General features: G+C 38.3%; 1 long non-coding RNA gene across 1 annotated transcript; it reads left to right on the top strand.

Annotated features, from left to right (window-relative positions):
* The first annotated feature begins 905 nt into the window (after window positions 1–905).
* LOC122442583 lies at window positions 906–16,736 on the top strand. The gene is made up of 3 exons (XR_006269663.1): window positions 906–1,033; window positions 3,677–3,718; window positions 16,268–16,736. It is a non-coding gene; the product is annotated as an uncharacterized LOC122442583 (long non-coding RNA).
* The last annotated feature ends 629 nt before the right edge of the window (window positions 16,737–17,365 follow it).

Raw genomic sequence — 17,365 nt, 5'->3', positions numbered from 1 at the left:
AGCAACAAGGATGTACTATTCAGCTCTGGGGATTTCAGCCATTATTTCATAATAATATTTAATGTGGTATAATCTATCAAAATTCTGAATCTCTATGCTGTACACTTGAAACTAATATAATATAAATCAATTATACTTCAATAAATCAACTATTCTTTAAGTATACTTATTTATACTTCAAAATAAAAGCATAGAAGGCAGAATATTTTTATTTATTTTTTTTTTTATTTTTTAAATTTTTTTATTAGTTGGAGGCTAATTACTTCACAACATTTCAGTGGGTTTTGTCACACATTGATATGAATCAGCCATAGATTTACACTTATTCCCCATCCCGATCCCCCCTCCCATCTCCCTCTCCACCCGATTCCTCTGGGTCTTCCCAGTGCACACCAGGCCCAGCACTTGTCTCATGCATCCCACCTGGGCTGGTGATCTGTTTCACCATAGATAGTATACATGCTGTTCTTTTGAAACATCCCACCCTCACATTCTCCCACAAAGTTCAAAAGTCTGTTCTGTATTTCTGTGTCTCTTCTTCTGTTTTGCATATAGGGTTATCGTTACCATCTTTCTAAATTCCATATATATGTGTTAGTATGCTGTAATGTTCTTTATCTTTCTGGCTTACAGAGTGAAGTAAGCCGGAATATTTTTAAAATAACAATGCCTTTAATTAAAAATTCCTAATTGAGATGTTGTTTTAGGAACTGTTCAAGAAATAGTCACTTATACCTATTTTAGTTTACTTTCTTTAAATAAGCATTTTCTTTTCAGCAAATTGGTCCTTATTTTTGTATTTTCACTGTGTGTGTGTGGAGGAGGCTCCTCCTCCAGTCTGGGCAGTAAACCAGAATCTTGTTGAAGGTCTGTGTGCTTCACATTTCTTCTTGGAGGTGACTTTGGGAAAGAGTATTTTTGGGTTGATTTGCAAAATACAATCACTCTTAAGTTCTTAATGTTAATTTTAGAGCTGGTCCTGGTTCTCAGAAGTTGTACCTCTTGAATATGGAAACAGTTTTTAATGAAAATAGTAAGTAGCGCCTTACAGACTTTGTGTGTATGTGTATTTACGTTTATATACTATACAATACTCTTTCTAAACAATTAGAGGTTTGTTAGGGAGGTAATTTCTGAGAGTACCTTCCAAAATGTAATTATTCTAAAAATTTTATGATTATTTAGAAAATTCAATTTAAGTGGGTGGCTCTTAAACATAGATTCTCCGTCAAGTTTCGCTCTGAGGTGCTTGATTTTATTAAACAGCTGTGCTTACCCTTACAGTATTATCTAGTTTTTCTGTAGAATAACTGGACAGTACAAAAGGCAAAGAAAAGGAAATGAAAACCATTAGATACAAGATAAATTTTTTAAGTTTTCAAATTGTGTAGTCTCTGAAATCTGCCAAGAATTTATTAGAATTCTCAGTGTCATGAAGCTTAATTTGAAGGAGGTAATATTTTCTTTTCTTAAAAAAAAATAGCTTTTGTTTTTGATGGCAGAAAATCCTGGTTTGTTGGGAAGGTTTTGAATGAGCTTTTAGAAGAGGATGACAAAATAAAAGGCTTTTCAGTGGCCTGTGGGAAGGCAGGGCCTGTCCTGAGACAGAATTTGAAACACAATAGTTCCCAAGGCAAACTGTCACTCAGTTTTCAAGGTGGAATTTAAATAACCCCATTGTTTTCAAGAACTCCTACTCTGACCAGCTATTCTGCAGAATTACAGCTGCATTGATTCCCTTCCGAAGCATTTACTTTCAGGATTCCTTCTTGAGTATTATGTTGTCCGATATGAGACTTGTCCTTATCAAAATAATAGATCCTATACATAAGAATTCTGTGTCAAGGAATTTAATGTGACTTTCCACAGGCCAAACTCCTATAGCAAAGTCCTGCCATATGTCAATATCATCTATAACGTCAAAAAATAAATAAGACTTCTCAACAGAGAAAAAGAGAAATCCTCCTCATTTATGTAAAGGATTAACTTTTAGAAATTAGTTACTGGACCCCCAAGAAAAGAGTGTTCTTTTTTTTTTCCCTAGCATTTCATTTAATAGTTAAGAATGAAATGTACATCAAATTTGAATCCAAATAATTGATAATTTTTAACATTTACATATGAGTACAGAAATGGTGTAGAGGTGGGGAGGAGAGGAAGAGACAGAAGAAAGAAAAGAACTCTTATTACAAAGTGCCTGCTATGGACCCTACTGTGCCTATATTTTTATCTCATTTAATTTAATTTTCAAGACAACACTGAAATGTGTACTATTGTTATACCTGTCTTAGGGATGGAAGGTGTGTCTCTAAAGACTAGATAACTTGTCCAATTCACACCATTAGGAAGTGTGGGAGGCAGAATAATTAATAATTATTAATTATATAATTATATTTTTATATAATTTTTATATAAAATTAATAATTATATAATTAAGAATAATAATTATGATGATAATTGATAGGGGCTTCCCAAGGTGGCCCAGCAGTAAGGAATCCACCTGCCGTACAGGAGACACAGGAGACGCGGGTTCCATCCTTGGGGTTGGAAGATACCCTGGAGGAGGAAATGGCAACCCACTCCCATTCTCGCCTGAGAAATTCCACGGTGAGAGGAGCCTGGAGGGCTATAGTCCATGAGAGTAGAAGAGTCAGACATGACTTAGCAACTGAACAACAACAATGACAATAGGGTTATAAGAGAGGATTTTATTCCTGCCAGCCATAATCCTCTCTAGAAGTTCACAACATGCAAAGGCTAGAGGGATCCTAAACATTTCAGATGCTTATTTTAAACCAATATTTGAAGTAGTCATCTTACAGGAAAATGTGTTCCACAATATACTATCCCACGTGATATTTATTTATCACATGTACATGACATCGCTATAAACAGGTCACTTTCATCTTCATGGCCACAGTTTACTGACTTTGGTGTAAGATTGTAAAATATGTTTTGGGGTCACACAGCTCATCTGTTGTGTGGTTTTTATTTTTTAATATTTATTTATTTGGCTGTGCTGAGTCTTAGTTGTGGCATGTGGGATCTAGTTCCCTGACCAGGGATCAAACCTGGGCCCCCTGCATTGGGAGCTCAGAGTCTTATCTGCTGCACCACTAGGGACGTCCCTTACATGGTTTGTAAAACATAAATTTCCAGATGTCTCAAGAGACAGCTCACTACCTACATTTTGTCTTAGATTAAAAATAATCTTGATGTGAAAATTGATTTGGTAAACCCGCCAACCTGTACTCACGTGAATGACTAGAAATGATTTGGGTGAGGTAGGCTGGAGGGCTTCAGATGAGCCTGCATTGAGGAATACCAGAGAGCAGGGGCATTGTTGAAGTGAGGTGCATAGAAACACAAGTCTGACTTTTGAGATGTATTTACAGACTGTGAAACACACAGATCTTAAGTGTATTGTTTCAATATCTCCATCACCCTGAAAAGTTCCCTCAGGCCTCTTCTCAGTCAATTCATTTCCCTAGCAGAGGCATCCAGTGTTCTTAACCTTCCCCCATAATCCATGTTGCCTGATCCAGAACTTTATATAAATAGCAGCTTTCAGTAATCTTTAGGTCTGACTTTCTATTAGTTTTTCTCTCACAGTACAGTAAGTTTCCACAAATGCAGTGGCTTTAAAAACACTCATTTATTATCTCACAATTTCCAGGTGTCAAGAATCCAGGCATGGTTTAGCTCTATCTTCATTTGGGTAAGTATCAAAGAGTGTTACTGTTGGACTGTATGATAAAAATACATCTTATTTTGTAAGAAGCTGTCATTTTGCTGTTTAGTCACTAAGTCAGGTCCAACTCTTTGAGACCCCATGAACTTCAGCAAGCCAGGCTCTTCTGTTCTTCACTGTCTTCTGGGGTTTGTTCAAATTCCTGTCCATTGAGTTGGTGATGCCATCCTCTGCTGCCCCCTTCTCCTCCTGCCTTCAATCTTTCCCAGCACCAGGGTCTTTTCCAATAAGTTGGCTCTTCACATAAGGTGCCCAAAGTACTGGAGCTTCATTTTCAGCATCAATTCTTCCAAAAAATATTCAGGGTTGATTTCCTTTAGGATTGACTGACTGGTTTGATCTCACAGTCCAAGGGACTCTCAAGAGTCTTCTCCAGCACCACGGTTTGAAAGCATCAATTCTGAAAATGGTTGTTTTAAAAACTTTGTCCAGTGTTAGGGTTGCTTATAAAGAGAGGTTATTTCAATATTTGCTACTCTGTCATGGCCAAAATCAGGAATCCTAGGCTCTATTTGTAGTATTTTCTTGGCGCTAAGTCTTGAGTCTTTGAACTACATTTTTGAAGATGAAATTAAAAATGTAAAAATTTTTAAAAAGTCAGAACACTGCATGCTCATTTACTCAAATGTTTTGTAATGGCTGGGTCTTCAGCCTTTTTCTTTAATCTCCATGTATTAATTTAATTTGAGCTCTTTCTTCATCTCTAAGGAAAGTTTTTGAAAGTCAATCTCATGTCTAATACTAGTAAAACTGAATAAAACTACGCATGTATTTCTGCCTAAGGAGGAATAGCTCCAAAACCTGGGAGTTCTTTTTGAAGATCTAGAAATCTCTGGTTATAGAAAAACAAAGCAAAACAATCTTTACAAGGATATGATGCTTGATCACTGGCACTTTGGTACTTAGATGTGATTTTCTACGCTTATAGTCCAGTGTATAATATGTTCATACACATATCATTTTAGGGAAGGACACAAATGTCATTTAAACCTTTTATCAGTATTGGTAAAGAAGTTTCCAGGCTGATATGAAAACCAATCCAGGTGACAAGGGCTAGCCTCTCTTGTACGACATCATGATATGGCTGCGCTCATAATCTCTTTCCTTGAGCACTGTTTCTGATATGTGACAAAGGAGCAGCTCCATTACACTGAAAATTATAGGCTTGGGTGAAAGCTGCATTTTATATCATTCTTCAAGGAGAGCTAGGTGAAGAAAGTGCAGTTTTATTACTAATAACCTCCCCCCTCCTCCAAATCACATGACTTGTCTGCACTCTACTTCAAATTTGTTTTTAAAACTGTACACTGCTCCTCAATCCTTGTGGCAATAATTCAAAATAACGTGGTGGTATACAAGAAAGCCATTGCATGTGTCCATATCAATATATTTATTATTTTTTTAGGGGGAAAGTCTCGCTTGTACAAAGATAGCAAAAGGCCACTACAAAGCAGGCTATGAATAGAGTGGAAATCCTGTGTTTACTGGCTCCTGTGGCTCAGGCCAGCGAGGGTCACTGAACTCACTTCATTTCCTATTCTGCTCTCTGCTCCAACTCTTTGAAGGGCACCATAGGGACAGAATCAGTTTCCTTATGCTAGCAAAAACCACCCGGAATGATCAGCCCCTTTCTCAAGCTGTAATCTCCCATTTTTCTTTATGTGCAAGTATATGTATCCAAAAGATTGTTGTGTGCACATTGTACCTTTTTTGGAACTAAAATTTCAATTGTTAAGTATCAATAAAGTGACAATTCTGCTACTGTCACCCAAACAGCAAGCAGATGCCTTGATAAGATGGCTTGTTCTGACAACCAACATTTCTTTGCTATCAATCTAGAATTGTGAGCCTCTTGTGAGAAAATTAGATATCACCAAGGAACAAGCCCCAGGTGGCCCTGGTGGTAAAGAACATGCCTGCCAACGCACAGGGCTTCCCAGTTGGCTCAGTGGTAAGGAATCCGCCTGCAATGCAGAAGCCTCAGGAGATGCCGCGGGTTCAACCCCTGGGCTGGGAAGATCCCCGGGAGGAGGGCATGCCAACCCACTCCAGTATTCTTGCCTTTGAGAATCCCACGGACAGAGGGACCTGGCAGGCTACAATCCATAGGCTCACACAGTTGGACATGATTGAAGTGACTGAGAATACAGACGTAAGAGACCTCAATTCTATCCCTGGGTCAGAAAGATTCCCTGGAGAAGGAAATGGCAACCCACTCCAATATTCTTGCCTGGAAAATCCTACTGACGGAGGAGACTGGCGGGTTACAGTCCATAAAGCTTCAAAGAGTTGGACACGACTGAAGCGACTTCGCAATAGCAAGGTAAATGCCAAATCCATGGGCGAAAGGTCAACAGAAATGTTCATTATTTTCCAGGTAATAGGAAAATAAAAAATGAAATCTTGTGTAGAAGACAGCTTATTCATACATGTCCATGCTACACAGCTATTAAATATCATCATTTTCAAGATGTATTCTGAATACAGGCTTTACTTTTTGCACCCATTCCTCTCATTCACTTTAGCACTCCAATTGCACTTTTTTTCACTTTTTTTTTTTCCTTTGGGCCACATCATGTATATTGTGGGATCTTAGTTCCCCAACCTGGGATTGAACCCAGCCCTTGGCAGTGAGAGTTCAGAGTCCTAACCATCAGAGCATCCAGGGGATTCCCTCCAGTTACACTTCTGCTGGAATATATGTTACTTTATGTCAGGGTTCCTTTTGATTAAAATGTTGTAACATTTAATTCTTCTTGTTGTGGAGCCTGGGCTCTAAGCTGGGGCTTGGTGGTTGTGGTGCATGGGCTTAGTTAGTGGTGCATGCAGCCCTGTGGCATGTGGAATCTTCCCGGACCAGGGAGTGAACCCATGTCCCCTGCACTGGCAGAGGGACTCCTCACCACTGGACCACCAGGGAAGTCCAACAAGAAAAGCCATTGCAATAAGAAGTTAGTGCACCACAACTAGAGAGTAGCCCCTGCTTGCAGCAATGAAGATCCAGTACAACCAAAAATATGGAAACAGAAAGCCTTTTAAAAATGTGTCAACTTCTCTCCTTCTGAGAAAGTGAGTTTTAGTTGCTCAGTGGTGTCCAACCCTCTGTAACCCCCTGGACTTTAGCCTGCCAGGCTCCTCATGAAGCACGGGATTCTTCAGACAAGAATACTGGAGTGGGTTGTCGTTCCCTTCTCCAGGAGAGCTTCCTGACCCAGAGATCCAACCCAGGTCTCCTGCATTGAGTCCAAATGTCATTTCTGCCGGAAAGTCTTTCCTGAGCGGCCCCCTTGACATCTTTAATAACATGCTTTGCAATTCCTAATGATAGATGGGTGTTTTCATGTGATGAGCTCCTGCTTCCATTTAGACTGCCAGCCCCTCAGGGGTTGAGACTATGTATCTTTTGCTCACTATTTTATTCTTGAGACCTAGTACAATGCCTAACATAGACTAGGCCTTCCCTAGATGAATGCATTTCCAGTGTTACAAATATTTAAAAATAAAGTTTCTCACACATTCATAATTCCTTGAGTTGATTGAATCCTGATTTAGTCTTTCTCTTTTTAAAAATTTTTACTTCCTTTTTCCTTCCTTTTGTTCTTAGACTTTCACAGAAGACTCTATGTTGGATTTTCTCAAAAGGCAGGGATATCTTAAAAAATTAGATCTTGTTTATCAAGTCTAAATACATCTATAGGTATATATATACCTATATATGTGTATATATATATATATTTGCTGTTCAGTTGCTCAGTCGTGTCTGACTCTTTGCAACCCCATGGACTGCAGCTTGCCAGGCTCCCCTGTCCACCATTATCCCCAGGAGTTCACTCAAATGCATACCCATTGAATCAGTGATGATTTCTAACCGTCTCATCCTCTACTGCCCCCTTCTCCTTTTGCTTTCAATCTTTCCAAGCAGCCAGGTCTTTTCCAATGAGTTGGGTCTTTGAATCAGGTGGCTAAAGTATATATACTGGGTTTAATTCCACCCTAAACTACTCTAGCACAAAACTTCAGAAACTAGAATCAAGATAAAAAATGCAGATTCGTATTTCTTCACAAATGTCTAGCAATTTTCTAGAACAGTACCTGGTACCTACTACTAGGCTTCCCTGGTAGCTCAGATGGTAAAGAATCTGCCTTCAATTAGGAGACACAGGTTCAATGCTTGGGTCAGTAAGATCCCCTGGGAAGGGAATGGCTTACCCACTCCAGTATTCTTGACTGGGAAATCCCATGGACAGAGGAGCCTGGTGGGTTACAGTCCATAGGGTCTCAAAGAGTTGGACATGACTGAGTGAGGAACATTTTCAGTACATATTTGTGAAATGAATAAAACAATGAAATAGGCAAATGAATGCTCACAGTGAACCCCTGTACTCTCGGTGTTTTCTAAAATTTACTCTTTGATTAACTCCTTTAATCAGAATTAGTTGCAATCTTTTGCCAGAAATCTTTGAATTTTTCTGGTGATTATAGAAAATCAGATGACTTCCTGTTACTTCAGCAACTGCCATGCCCAGAAAATTATTGCTCTGAAATGTTTTCAATAGGTATGTGAAAACATTTGACACAAAAATGCTTATAACACAGCTCAAAGTTTCTAATGGTTTGTTTTTGCCCCTCGTTGGAAGGTCAGACCTCAATGGATTAAAATTATCAATGTTCCCCAATGCATATAATCTCTGGATAGTCTGTGCAGTTATCAAGGTGGAAGGAACCCGCATTTCTCAAGTTTTATATAATTTTCCATCTTCCTTTATTTGTATAAAGAACGTTTAATGGGTAGAACTTATATTTTAAAAATGAGTAATGAACTTATGCATCCTAACACTATTACTTATTTAGTAATTTCTTCACCACCTTAGATTGGAATGTTCACCACTGAAACGTGAAGCTTTAGTAATGTAGAATTAATTATTTTTGTTGGCCAAGAAATAACGCAGTTCATGGGGAAGACTGAATCTCTTGAGAAGCTGGATTGGCCAATCTTTCCAGAAATCTATCATTAAGGAGACACCGAGTCATTCTTTTCAGTCGACTCTATTTGTGAAGGATGTTGTGCTGTGCGTACTTAGTTGCTCAGTCGTGTCTGACTCTTTGCAACCCTGTAGCCTGTGGCCCACCAGATTCCTCTGTCCATGGGATTCTCCAGGCAAGAATATGGAGTGGGTTGCCATTTCCTACTCCGGGGATCTTCCCAACCCAGGGATTGAAACTGCATCTCTTGTTTCTCTTGCATTGCTGGGTAGATTCTTTACCACTGTGCCCCCTGAGTGCCTGTTCAGAAAATCCTTCAACTCAACTCCACTAAGAAAAATGCGGACACAATATAAAAATGCATTAGACGATTTTTGTCTTGTAAATAACTGGTTCAAAGATAAGATTTTTGCAATATTTTTTCATTTTCTTCAATATGTACTTTACCAGTTTTAATGAATAAGCTTCATTATTTCAGAGCAGTTCCATGATTACAGGAAAAATGAGCAGAAGGTACAGAGTTCCTATAACCTTCTATCTTACCTCAGCATCCATTATTATCATTTTGCATTGGTGTGACACAGTTGTTACAATTGATGAGCCAGTATTAATACACTATTTATTACTAGTTAAAATCTGTAGATTGCATTAGGGCTTATTTTTTGTGTTATACTGATCTACAGGTTTTGATAAATGTGTAATGACATGTGGCCACCATTATAGTATCATACAAAACAGTTTCATTGCCTTAAAATAGTTTCACTGTGCCCCCCATTCATCACTCCCTCCCCCTCTCCCCTTGGCTACCACTGATCTATTTACTATTTCCATACTTTCACCTTTTCTAGAATGTCACGCAGTTGGAATCATACAGGATGTAGGGTTTTTAGACTGGCTTCTGTGGTTCTTCCATTTCTTTTTGCGACTTCATAGCTCATTTCTTTTTAGCACTAATTAATATCCCATGGTATGGGTATTCATTTATCCATTCACCTCCTGAAGGACATCTTGGTTGCTTCTTTATAAATAAAGCTGCTATAGATATGTGTGCAGGTTTCCATGTGCACAGTTTTCAGTTCCCTTGGGTGGATTTCAATGAGCACATTCCTGGATTACATGGTAAACACATGGTTATTTTCATAAGAAACAGCCAAACTGTCTTCCAAAGGGGCTTCTTACCATTTTGAATTCCCACCATGATGAATGAGAGTTCCCATTGCTTCAATTCTGTGAGTATTTCAAGCTGTCAGTAGATTTTAGCCACTGTGATGAATATAATGGTATCTCATTAGTGTTTTAATCTGTAACTCTCTAATAACATATGATATTGAGTAACTTTTCGTCCTCTTGATGAAAGTGAAAGAGGAGAGTGAAAAGTTGGCTTAAAGCTCAACATTCAGAAAACTAAGATCATGGCATCTGGTCCAATCACTTCATGGCAAATAGATGGGGAAACAGTGGCTGACATTTTTTGGGCTCCAAAATCACTGCAGATGGTGACTGCAGCCATGAAATTAGAAGACACTTACTCCTTGGAAGGAAAGCTATGAGCAACCTAGACAGCATATTAAAAAGCAGAGACATTACTTTGCTAACATAGGTCCATCTAGTCAAGGCTATGGTTTCTCCAGTGGTCATGTATGGATGTGAGAATTGGACTATAAAGAAAGCTGAGCGCCAATCAATTGATGCTTTTGAACTGTGGTGTTGGAGAAGACTCTTGAGAGTCCCTTGGACAGCAAGGAGATCCAACCAGTCCATCCTAAAGGAGATTGGTCCTGAGTGTTCATTGGAAGGACTGATGTTGAAGCTGAAACTCCAATGCTTTGGCCACCTGATGCGAAGAGCTGACTCATTCGAGGAGACCCTGATGCTGGGAAAGATTGAAGGCAGGAGGAGAAGGGGATGACAGAGGATGAGATGGTTGGATGGCATCACTGACTCAATGGACATGAGTTTAGGTAAACTCCAGGAGTTGGTGATGGACAGGGATGCCTGGCGTGCTGCGTTCCATGGGGTCGCAAAGAGTCAGACATGACTGACAGACTGAACTGAACTGGACTTCTCATATGGTTACTTGCTACATAGCTTTAATTATTACTAAAGTACTTTTCCTGGAGAAGGAAATGGCAACCCACTCCAATATTCTTGCCTGGAAAATCCCTTGGACAGAAGAGCCTGGCCAGCTACAGTCCATGGGATCACAAAGAGTCAAATACAAATAAGCGCACATGCAATATGCAAGATACAAAGTACTTCTAATATTTTTGAGAAGGGACAGTACAAACCTTGAATGATTCTTAAGAATCAGTATGGATTTTTGGTATCCGAATTCATAATCACTTCCTATAGGAAATTGTATTTAGTGACCATGTCAACTAATTTGACAGGTACAATACAGGTTTTAAAATATTGGACTCAATGTTATGTCATCATTTGCCTCAACTTTCAATCTTTGCTTTTTCTTTTTAAAATTTTTATATTTTATTTTTTTGAAGTGGACGGTTTTTTAAAAGTTTATTGAATTTGTCACAATAATGCTTCTGAGTGTTTTGTTTAGTTTTGGTTTTCTGGCCACGAGACATGTGGGATCTTAGTCCCCTGACAGGCATTGAATCTGCACTCCCTGCATTGGAAGAAGAAGACTTAACCACTGGACCACCAGGGAGGTCCCAGTCTGTAATTTTTCCTGTGAAAAATGCAAGAGCCCCATCACTGCCCATGATAATATGATTGTATCTCAAAGTAAAAAATGGGTTTTCAAATGAATGGCACCCTTTATGTGTTGGTAATTCATGTGGATAACTTGTGAATGATCTGTCTGCCTATTTCCCTACCACTGTCCAGTGTTCGTAAGTCTATCAGTCCTGGAAGGGCTTCCCAGGTGGCTCAGTGGGTAAACAAACTGCCTGCAATGCAGGAGACACAGGGGATGTGGGTTTGGTCTCTGGGTCGGGAAGATCCCCTGGAGGAGGAAATGGCAACCCATTCCAGTATTCTTGCCTGGGAAATCCCATGGACAGAGGAGCCTGGTGGGCTACAGTCCAAGGGCTAACAACGAGTCAGACACAACTGAGAATAACACATCAGACCTGGAAATACTGCATGACTTTGACCTTAGTGATGAAAAGGGTATTTACTCAGAGAACTGAACCCCAGCAAGCCAGGTGTGTAACTGCCATATCCAGCTGTCTACACAGACCTCAGAATGTTATAAATGAGATTGTCGCAGAGCAACATTCAACTTATGAATTAAAGTTTCATTTGGACATCTTGTCTCTTTGAGGAAAGGTATGGCACATTCAAGTAGGTTTTTGTTTTTTTTTTTTGAAAACTGAATAATTATATTTCCTAGCGATCTTTTGTTGTTGTTGTTCAGTCGCTAAGTCATGTCTGACTCTTTGTGACCTCATGGACTGCAGCACGCCAGGCTTCCCTGTGCTTCACTATCTTCCAGAGTTTACTCAAACTCATGTCCATTGAGCGAATGATGCCATGCAACCATCTCATCCTCTGTCACCCCTTCCTGCCCTCAAACTTTCCCAGCATTAGAGTCTTCAGGAATGAGGTTAAACTATTCTGGCAGAGTTTAAATGCTCTGTGACTTGGATTGAAAGAAAACCAAGGTCACTTTTTACCTTGTGATTCTTTCAAACCAGCTTTTCAATGTGAATGTGACTCTTGTGTACTGTATTTAGCAATGTTAATAACTTCTCAATTATCTTAAGGATTATTCAAAAACATCAGGATAAACAAGGAGAAAAAGGATTGAAGGTCATCTTTCAGTCCCAAGAAATACCTGACATGGTTTATTCTACTGGTAGCACTGAAGACTCTTAAAACACTCCCGGCAGACTGTTGTTCTTAAAAAAAATTTTACCATCCCTTGTCAAAATAAATCAAATCATGCTAATCTGTCCATGCACTTAAAAGAGACCCAAATCATGAGATGGTTTTATATGCCTGACTATTCCAAATATTGCCTCTCTCTTGAAAGAGAGGATAAAAATGAATCAAATATCAAAAAAAAGCAAATTGTTCACTTTTATTACTATCATTTTCTCTTCTATAGATTTAATTAAATACAGCTTCAGAGATAAGAGTGTAAAAGTCAGTAACAGAAAAAGTGATTTCAAAGGCCAGAATTTAATGTTTGTTTGCAAGATAGACCTATTAAAGGCAGACTATCAATAAAACATCAACTTCATATTATGATTGCTGAGGTGACCAAAAAAAGGATACTAAATGTGAAAACAGATAGTTCTTTGTTGTTGTTGTTCGGCTGCTCAGTCCTGTCTGACTCTTTGTGACCCCATGGACTGCAGCATGCCAAGCTTCCCTGTCTGTCACCATCTCCCAGAGCTTGCTCAAATTCACATCCATTAAGTCGGTGATGCCATCCAACCATCTCATCCTCTGTCATCCCCTTTCACTTCCTGCCTTCAATTTTTCCCAGCATCAGGGTCCTTTCCAGTGAGTCGGCTTTTCACATCAGGTGGCCAGATTATTGGAGCTTCAGCTTCAGCATTAGTCTTTCCAATAAATATTCAGGATTGATTTCCTTTAGGATTGACTGGTTTGATCTCCTTGCAGTCCAAGGGACTCTCAAGAATCTTTTCCAACACCACAGTTCTCTCTTAAGATTGACTATAACCTAGTGCTTCTTAGGAAATGAAACTTCATTAAAACAATTGTGTTGTTAGTGATGATTAGATTTCCTTTTCCCCACCTTCCATTTTTGTCTTTGAAAAAGGGCTTAGGCTAAAAATAGCAATATTAATACAAATTTGATGCAGTAAGAACAGTTAATCAAACAGTTTAAAATATATCTGTTGAGTTTAAAGTAAAACAATGTGCGGGAAATGACTACAGAAGAATCATAAACATAAGCTAGGTAACTGACATGTTTTCAAATTTCTCAAGAATAAATAAGGTGGCTTTTGCACCCAAGATCTTGAAGAAAAACACACACATGTACAAGCACAAACACACACACACAGAGGAAAAAAATAAGCAAGGAAATTCCTTCCAATAGTTGGCTTCATGAATACAACTGCTCTCCTGTTCCTGAAGTAGTTACTAGCCAAATAAAACATCATGACTCCACAAGGAAATGGCCATCTAAACAGAAAGTGCCATGAATCTGCCGCTGATGAATATATGGGCTTCTCCATGAAGTCCCCTGTGTCAAAAATTGTTATAGAGGCTTTTTTGTTGTTTTGGACATTCCCAGTACTGGTTGCTCAGTGTTATGTAAATGACAAATGACTCAAAAAAATATTGGCGTGGGTAAATAAGGAAATCAGTTTTCTCATGAAAGGATCCAGACAGGTTCAACTGCCCTCTGAATGCAGCTTCTTAATATCTAAGAGATGTTTGTATTATTTGGTGAATTTGGATATTGTTTTATTCAAGCAGCATTAATTTACATAGGTGGATCTTCAAGGGGGAAAAGAATCCAGAAATATGGATTAAAACCTTTCTGTTTATTCTTCACATAAACCAGATTTAGTTTTATTTGTACCTGCAAATAAATGGTTGAGAATTTTGTGACCAGGTGAATCAACATAACAGATAGGTTGTATATTTATCTTTTTTTCTGTGGATAGATCTCATAATTGACTTCCTAAAGTATCAGGCATGATGAAAAGATTCATTAGTACCTTTTTCTCCTTTTTGCAAAAGTTGTCCATGCTCCTTTTGTAAGAGTTTTAAATGTATTTTAACGCATTATATCTAATAATTTTATTTATAATTGTCAAATACTCCAAATTCACAGAAAAATGGAAAAATAACAGACTCATACGCAACCGCCTGTCTCAAACAGACATTAACAAAAAATATTGTATTTTTTAAATGGCTGAAAAATAAATTTAAAAAATACTTGAACAAAGTAGTCATTGTTTTTTATACTCTAGTCCCACGTCCAGGAAAGAAGGTGAAATTAAAAACATAGACACCTTCCAATGAGAATGACATTTAACCACACAAGAATGAATTACCACAGACCTTAAAATAGTACGAACTGTAAGGGGAGGATGGAAAACTTTATATTGGAAGTTCTTTCAGCTGAAAATATCTAATATGTAGGTGAGGAACCCAACTATTTAACTTGCAGATTTATTTTGTACATCCAAAAGTAGGTATTTAAAAGAGTCCCTCCATTGTATCTTCTAAGTAGAATTCAATTGGAACATATTTTTCTGGTCCAGATTTTGTGTTTGCTGTTTTGATTAAGTGAGTTTTAAATGCAAAGTAGTCGAAACAAGGGAAGTCTCCATAATTAGGAAACTGTCAGATGGGAGGGGTCACCATTATGGTCAAGATTTTACAACTGAGGCCAGGCAGCTCCTCCTGGTCTTTCTTGGCCCCTCACCCTGAGGAGTATCTTTAACGTCACACATTCTGTCATGTTCAAACCACACGAGGACCCCTGTCTCATTTTATTAGGGTTGCCTTTTAATGATCTAAATATAGATTATCCAGCTTATCTGCTCTTTATTGCATTTGATTATGAATGGCTCGAACATTTTACAAATTTCCAATCTACCCTCAAAAGCTGAAAGACATGACTTATGGCTGAGAATATCTGAAGGATTTTAGAATGCATAATGCAACAGTTGTATATTTAGAACATATATCTATTTTGACATGTATGCATGTATCAAATATATATGTATCCTGTAACTAAATTTATGTATATTTGATATACATTTAATATATATTATATACAAATATTTTATATTATATATCAAACATATACAGATTACCTTACATCTGAATTGATACATTGTGCTTAGGCGCTCAGTTGTGTAAACTCTTTGTGACTCCATGGACCGTAGCCCACCAGGCTTCTCTGCTCATGGGGATTCTCCAGAAGAATACTGGAGTGGATTGCCATGCCTTCCTACAGGGGATCTTCCCAAGCCAGGGATTGAACCCAGGTCTCCCACATTGTAGGCAGATTCTTTACCGTCTGAGCCACCAGGGAAGCCCAAATTGATACTTATTTGATATATATTTTATATTTGATATGTAGCATATATAAATTTATATATATGTATACACAAATGCTGCTGCTGCTGCTGCTAAGTCACTTCAGTCGTGTCTGACTCTGTGCGACCCCATAGACGGCAGCCCACCAGGCTTCCCCATTCCTGGGATTCTCCAGGAAAGAACACTGGAGTGGGTTGCCATTTCCTTCTCCAATGCATGAAAGTGAAAAGTCAAAGTGAAGTCACTCAGTCGTGTCTGACTCCTAGCGACCCCATGGACTGTAGCCAACCAGGCTTCTCTGTCCATGGGATTTTCCAGGCAAGAGTACTGGAGTGGGTTGCTATACACAAATAAATATTTATATTATAGATGATATAAATATAACACAATATAAATATAATATTTAATAAAATATTTATATACAAATATTTATTTACATATACTGTACATTGTGTATCAAGTATATACAGGCCACCTTACAATGACTAATTTGAAGTGGGCAATGACCGTTTATATATTTGTTCATTTATTCAACAGACACACAGGGAAATGCAGATGAAGATGAATTACCTAGCAGAATTCTGGAGTCATGTGACAAATCGTGTCATGAGTTCACGAGGAAAATTACCGAATTGTGCAGTCGCGTGTGGGACTCCCTGCCCCCAGCCTCAGCCTTCACTCCCTCCCACAAGCTTCTTTGCAGACCTCCTCTTGCTGGATAGTCTTTCCAAACTGCTTTCTAATTATCCCAATCCTTCCTAATCCCCCTACCAAAATCAGGTCACACTTGCTCCCCAAAACCTCTGGTTTCTCTGACTCCTATTTTCTTCTTTGTTATTTAAGTACCTTCAGGACATCCTGTTTAGTTCTGGAGGATTCAGCGTCTGGAATCCTTGTCTGTGAAGGTGAGATGTAGCCTTCTCCCCTAAAAAATAAAAGGAAATAACTGAAAAAACTGGCAGAACATTCAAACAAAACTACTTAAGTACTCAGAATTTAATATTAACTTTTATTTAAATAAAATTCCAACCTAATCAAGTCATTCTTGTGGTTTTGTTTCCTATTGTCAGGATCTACTATATGGTATGGGGGACTATATTTAATATCTTATATTAACCTGCAACAAAAAAGAATACAAAAAGTATACTGATATACATACATGTGTGTGTGTGAGTGTGTGTATGTATAACTAATCACTTCGTTGTACACCTGAAACTAACACAACATTGCAAATCAACTGTACTTTAGATTTTTTACAAAAATAATGTCTATACTCTCAGTTTCTTGCTAGTTTTAATGCTTTCCCTCTAAGGAATTAATTCGGTAATGAAGTGATATTTGACTTACACAGGTGTCTTAGTGAAGAGAAGCAGAGAAGAATTCATACAGAAGTTCTTTGTTAAAAGACTACTGTGTGTCAAGCACTGCTAGATTCTAGAGGAGATAAAATTGGAGATATGATAAGATGACACTCATGGAAAACTGAGGGTCAGGGACTAGCAGAATTTCCTATTAATAGCTCATTTACTAACTGTAAGGCTGTGAGGGCATCCAGAATCAATAGCTTCACTCTTTCAACCCAAGTCTTACTTTCTCCATAGAACCTGACATGGCACCACAAACCCCACTGAGTTG

This window comes from Cervus canadensis, chromosome 5, assembly GCF_019320065.1.
Source record: "Cervus canadensis isolate Bull #8, Minnesota chromosome 5, ASM1932006v1, whole genome shotgun sequence".
In the NCBI taxonomy this organism is placed as follows: domain Eukaryota; kingdom Metazoa; phylum Chordata; class Mammalia; order Artiodactyla; family Cervidae; genus Cervus; species Cervus canadensis.
The sequence above is the reverse complement of the archived record's forward strand: the minus strand, read 5'-3'. Positions and strand labels throughout refer to the sequence as shown.